This window comes from Capsicum annuum, chromosome 12 (genome assembly GCF_002878395.1).
Source record: "Capsicum annuum cultivar UCD-10X-F1 chromosome 12, UCD10Xv1.1, whole genome shotgun sequence".
Taxonomy (NCBI): Eukaryota; Viridiplantae; Streptophyta; class Magnoliopsida; order Solanales; family Solanaceae; genus Capsicum; species Capsicum annuum.
This window is the reverse complement of record NC_061122.1, coordinates 134,866,476-134,873,072: the sequence shown is the minus strand read 5'-3', so window position 1 is coordinate 134,873,072 and position 6,597 is coordinate 134,866,476. Positions and strand designations below refer to the sequence as shown.

The 6,597-nt window shown below is 36.0% G+C and overlaps 1 non-coding gene across 1 annotated transcript; it reads left to right on the top strand.

Annotated features, from left to right (window-relative positions):
* Positions 1-543: 543 nt before the first annotated feature.
* On the top strand, positions 544-649 carry LOC124889949. Its single transcript, XR_007048861.1, has one exon. It is a non-coding gene; the product is annotated as a small nucleolar RNA R71 (small nucleolar RNA).
* The last annotated feature ends 5,948 nt before the right edge of the window (positions 650-6,597 follow it).

Below are 6,597 nucleotides of genomic sequence, written 5' to 3'. Positions count from 1 at the left end.
TTGTTTCAATATCTCTTCCATGTTGCTACTTTATTGATTCCCGTGTTCTTGTGGTTGCTAAATTTGTTGTTGTGCATTCCACGATTGAGTCAGCTACTTTATGTTGTAGGCATTACCATAATTTGGCCTTTGAGTATTGCCCACATACATTACTAATTCTAAATTTAAAGCACACCTGGCCGCTGAATAGCCACTATTTCTATTGATCTCATACCAACTAATAGATCGCTGGACTGTGTTAGCTGCTATTGTAGGCTGTGGAGCTCCCAATTTTAGGCTGCTGAACTAAGTATTTGTCATATTTTGTAATGCTGCAACCTGAGCTGATAAGGCAGTGAACTGGTCTACATCTAATATACTTGCAATTCTTTTTGTGGCACTTCTAGCATCTGAATACCACTCGAGATTTCCTTGTGCTGTGTGGTTCAACAATGTGTATAACTCATCATAAGTCAATTCCAGTGCTTGACCTCTAAATCTAGCAAAATCATTGTATTGTGATCAAGTACTTCTACAAAAGTATGAGCAAGTACCTCACTGGATTATTGATGGTGTGGGCAGTCCCTAAGAAAAGCCTTGAACCACTCCCAATCATGATAGAGATTCTCGTCTGACTTCTGTTTGAAGCATACTATCTCACTGTGAAGTTTTGTAGTCTTACTAGATGGGAAGAACCGAATAAGAAATTTTCTAGATAAATCATCCTATGAAGTGATTGAATTTTCTGATTCTTCAGCCAACCACTTTTTGGCTTCCCCAACAAAGAAAAAGGGAAAAACATTATCCTTACATAATCTTGATCTATGTCCGTCTGCATGAATGTATCACTAATTAACTAAAAACACCATAAGTAGACCTGTGGATCTTTATATGAAAGCCCAGTGAACTGTCCACTGCTTATCATAAGCTAAACCATATTCTTTTTGAGTTCAAAATTGACTCCAGCTATCGGCTTCTAAAATGGCAAGGTCAAATTGGTTGGAAGTGGGATTGCCACTTCTCTAACTGTCCTACGGGCTACTAGTTCATCAGCCATGTTGGCAAGATTCACTTGGTTTTCTTGGATTTGTGAAATTTGAGAGATAAGGTTTTCTTTTATACTTTGTTAATGAAAAAGTTGCTTAGGTTCGGTGCTTGGTTCAACTAAGTCCTGATCCCTTTCCATCTTTTATAAACATTTTTTTTTGCAAAAATATAACCATGACCAAGCATAAAAATACCAAATAAATCTAAAAGTAAAACTAAAATAAACAGTTGCCAAATTTCAAGTCCCCAGCAATGATGCTAAAAACTTGATAGTTTCCAAGTGCACACTCAAGTGTATGTAGTCTTATCAAGTAGAAAAATGGCCTTCAAAAAGCCTAGTATCGATCCTACAGAGACTTGATTCAGCAACTATTCAATTTTAGTTCACAGTTTAGATAAATTCAATGTAACAGTAGCCAAAAAGAGTTTGGAATTTATAAATTGTAGAAAAGTAAACAATACGGAAAGTAAAGATCTTAAAACAATCAATAAAGTAAAAGCCCAGGTTTAAAGTACTTTAAAGAATCATACTATGTATTGAACTTTGTTGGTTAACTGTCTTATCTTGGTTGTTGATTCGTAGGGTTAATTGCATGATCACGGTCTCCCAACCTCTAACCCTTTACCTTGGTTGAACCTTACAACTACATCATTGAGCGGGGATGTAATAGTCCACTTAAGTTCTTTTAGTTATCATCCTATGTGTTAATCAAGTAAGACATCTAAGTACATCCCTATCCTAGATGCTAATTTGAATTCCTTATTTCATAAAGAAAAATAAACCATACTTTATTTATTCCCATGTTCTATCTCTCCATTCCCTCTCCCAAGTTCACAAAGTTAACAATAGGTGTATTCTAAGGGTTGCAAATTCTTAAAATAGTTATAACAAGAATAAACAAACAACCAATAATAATAAACAAATCAAAAGAACTTAATTCAATACAATGATACTCATGTTCTTAGCTCTAATACTAGAAAGAGGGCATTTAGCCACTCATAGTCATAATCTTAATCACAAGGTTGTAATTAATGACTAAAAACATGTATGAAATAAATTAAAATAATAAAAACCTAAAGAAGAAGTTGTAGAAGCCCCATGATCTCCAAAATATGTCCAAAGATTCTCCCCAGTGCCTTGTGCCTAATAAAATATGTATATATAATATCTTAATCACAATCCTTTTGGGATTATGAGAAAATAAAGATTCTCATCAACTGCCTCAAAACTTATGCAAAGAAATTTATTCACATAATATAAAGCCTAAAATCATCTATAATTAGAATAGCATTTTGGCCGTGCATGATCTATCCAACACGACACGATGCTTAGTCAACCCATGTAGCCAATGTGAAGAAATTCTAATTCCAGTCAACTAAGTGATGCATCGTGTCTCCAATGCATTGATTCACTGCAATTTGCATCCTCAATTTTAGGTAAGTGTTGAACGTCCCTTTTTTTCCATGCCTTTTGTAGTATATTTTCAATGAATTTCAAGCCTTTTTATCATCAATATATCAACATATTAAGCTCACAAATCTTCCTACAATATTACACACCACATATTAGAGATCAAAATAACACAATATCCTCAATGATGAATCAAAACAAGAGCTTAAATAAGGCTAATTTGCAATGACCTTTACTTTTATATTCCGACTCTTAGCTTAATCAAATTGCACTTTGAATATTACAAAAAATTTATTCCACTCATAATTACACATTTAAAACATTTGAAACAAATTAAACATATTAGAATCCAACAAAACCAACTAGACACACACCTAGCTCAAGCTAGTAACACTAGTTTTTTAGGTTGAACTCTAAATGAGTCAATTTAGTAAAAAATTGTTTGGAAAGCATGTTGAACATTGTAATTAGATACTTTGACACTTATATACTTGTTTATATCATATTAACACATAAAGCACATGAATTATCCTAAAAAAGGGCTAAATAAGCTAGAATAGTAACACTAGGATGCATAAATACACCCAACATCTATGGGGATGGATAATATTCCTGTGGATTCATCTTCTACTCTTACACCTGGTGGGGTGACATCTTCTTTTGTTACTGCTCTTGGTTCTAGTGTTGGTCAGAAGAGGTTGTATGCTTTGGTGTCCCGATAGGAACCTTAGGCATCACCTGATGTCGTTACTAGTATGTTATAGCTTTTATCTTATGAAGTATATTGTTTTATTAATCTGGGGTCCACTCTTTATTTTGAAACTCCATATGTGTCTGTGGCTTTTAGTTTAGATCTGGAAGTTATCTCAGATTCTTTTTTCATTTCTACCCTAATAGGGGATGCAGTTATTGCTAATAGATTCTATAGGGGTGTGTGGTATTTTTTGATAGAAAGCTAACCTTGGTGAATCTTTTTGAGTTAGATATTGTAGATTTTAATGTAATTCTAGCTATGGATTGGTTGTATTCTTGTTATACGTTTGTGGATTATCGAACCCGTAGGGTTATATTTAAGTTCCCTGGTGAGCCGATTATAGAATGGGAAGGTAGTTCCCTAACTCCTAGGGGGAGGTTTATTTCTTATCTTAGATCTTGAAGGTTAATCTCAAAGGGTTGTATTTAGCACTTGTTCTGAGTTAAAGATTCTAACTTACAAGGTCCTTATTTGCCTTGGGTCCTTGTGGTTAATAAGTTTCCAAAAGTCTTTTTGGATGATCTTCCTAGTGTTCTCTGGATAGAAAAATAGAGTTTGGTAGTAATTTACTTTCAAACACTCATCCAATATCTATTCCTCCATAGAGAATAACTCTAGATAAGTTGGGGGAACTCAAGGAACAATAAAAGGATCTTCTAGATAAAGGGTTTATTCATTCTAATGTTTCTCCATTGGTGCACCGGTGTTGTTTGTGTGGAAGAAGGATGGTTCCTTTTGAATATGCATTGAATATAGGCAGTTAAACAAGGTGATAGTCAAGAACAAGTATCCGCTTCCTTGGATAGATGATTTGTTTGAACAGTTGCAAGTTGTCAAGTTCTTCTCTAAGATAGATCTTTGGTCTGGGTACCGTCAACTAAAGATTAGGGAGGTGGATATCCCTAAGATGGATTTTCGTACTTGGTATGGAATTTTAAGTTCTTGGTGATGTCATTTGGGCTGACTAATGATCTAGCAGCATTTATAGACTTGATTAATAGAGTGTTCAGGCAGTATTTAGATATTTTCATCATTATGGTTATTAATGAAATTCTTGTTTATTAGATGAGTGAGGTGGATCATTCTCATCACCTTTGTGTGGTTTTGCATACCTTGAAAAAATAATAGTTGTATGCCAATCTCTCTAAGTGTGAGTTCTGGTTGAACATTATGACTTTCTTGGGCCATATTATTTCTAGTGAAGGGATCATGGTGGATCTGCAGAAGGTTGTTATGGTGAAGAAGTTCCTAGGCCCACGACTCCATTTGATATTTGGAGCTTCTTGGGTTTAGTCAGGTATTATAGGCGGTTTGTAGAAAACTTTTCTTTGATAGCTGCTTCTTTGACTAAGTTGACTCAGAAGAAGGATAAGTTTTATTGGTTAGATACTTGTGAAGGAGTTTTGAGAATTTGGAGGATAAGTTGACTTCGGCTTCAATCCCGACTTTGCCGAAAGACAATGATGGGTTTGTGGTTTATTGTGATGCATCTTGGGTAGGGCTTGGTTATGCTTTGAAGAAAAATGGGAAGATGATTTCCTATGCTTCCAGGCAGTTGAAGGTACATGAGAAGAATTATCCTACTCATGATTTATAGTTATTAGCATTTGTGTTTGCTTTGAAAATATGGTGACATTATTTGTATGGTGTTATGTGTATATCTTTTCTGATTACAAGAGTCTTCAGTACGTGTTCACTGAGAAAGAGCTTAATCTCAGGTAAAGAAGGTGGCTAGAGCTTCTTAAGGATTATGATATGAGTCTTCACTACCACCTAGGTAAGGCTAATATGGTTGCTGATGCTCTTAGCAGGTTATCCATTGGGTGTTTGGCTCATATAAAGGAAGGGAAAAGAAAATTGGTGAAGGATTTTCACCGCTTAGATAATTTTAGAGTTCGTCTTTTAGACTCTAAGGATGGTGGTATAATGGTACAAGAAGTGGTTCAATCATCTCTTGGTGTTGATATTAAACAGAAGCAAGTGCTAGATACTATCTTGATGAAAATCAAGGGTGATGCTGGTGGGCCAATAGTAGTAGTGTTTGAGATCAATGGTGATGGTAATTTATGCTACCAAGGGAGGTTGTGTGTTCCTAATATTGATGGGTTATGGCAAAGGGTTTTAGCTGAGGCGTATGAGTCGCACTATGTTGTTCATGATGCATCATGATTTGAAGGAGACCTACCGGTGGAATGGAATGAAGAGAGATATAATTGATTTTGTGGCCAAGTGTATAGTGAGTCAACAGGTTATGGTTGAGCATATAAGGCAAGGAGGGTTGTATCAAGAAATTGATTTACCTAAATGAAAGTGGAAAGTGATCATTATTCACTTCATTACCAGACTTCTTCAGTCTCAAAATCTATATGATTCAGTTTGAGTCATCGTTGATAGGATGACCAAGTCTCCGCATTTCTTGCCAGTGTGGACTACCTTTTTGGTGGAGGATTATACGAGGTTGTATCTTCAGGAGATTGTAAAGCAGTATGTGGTACGTATTTTGATTATTTCTGATTGTGGTATGCAGTTTAGATCTCATTTTTGGCAGTGTTTCTAGAAAGGGTTGGGGACTAAGGTCAATCTAAGTAGTGCTTTTCATCCACAATCGGATGGGCAAGCAGATAAATATGCTTCGGGTCTGTGTGATTGACTATGGTGGCAGTTGGTTTGAGCATCTACCTTTGGTGGAGCTTGCTTACAATAATACCTATCATTCGAGTATTGGTATGATTTCTTTGAGGCATTATATGGTAGGAGGTTTAGATCTCATATTGGGTAGTTTGAGTTTGGAGATGCAGACATGTTTGGTCCGAACGTGGTTAATTAGGCGATGGAGAAGGTCAAGGTAATTTGGAATAGGGTTAAGGCTGCCCATAGTCATCAAAAGTCCTAAGTGGATATTAGGCGTAGAGACTTGGAGTTTGAGGTCGGCGATAAGGTGTTCCTCAAGGTGTCTCCCATGAAGGAAGTGGTGCGGTTTGGGAAAATGGGGAAACTTAGTCCTCAGTTCATTAGTCCTTATGTGATTTTTCAGAGAGTTGGAAATATTTTATATGAGTTGGAGTTGCCATCTAGCTTAAGTTTGGTTTATCTGGTCTTTCATATTTCTATGTTGAGGAAGTGTCTTGATGATCCTTCTTTGGTTCATACTTTGGAGGGATTGGATATTTTGGACTCTCTATCTTATGAAGAGGTCCCAATTTAGATATTATATAGGCAATTTTATCGGTGGCAGACCAAGGATGTGGCTTCGATTAAGGTTCGCTGGAGCAACCATTAGGTGGAAGAAGCTACTTGAGAAATGGAAGAGGACATGAAGTCCAAGTATCTACATTTGTTTTTTGCTCCTGGGATTCGTGCAGAAGGTATGTCTCTTGAACACATCTTTATTTTCTGAGTTTGGTAA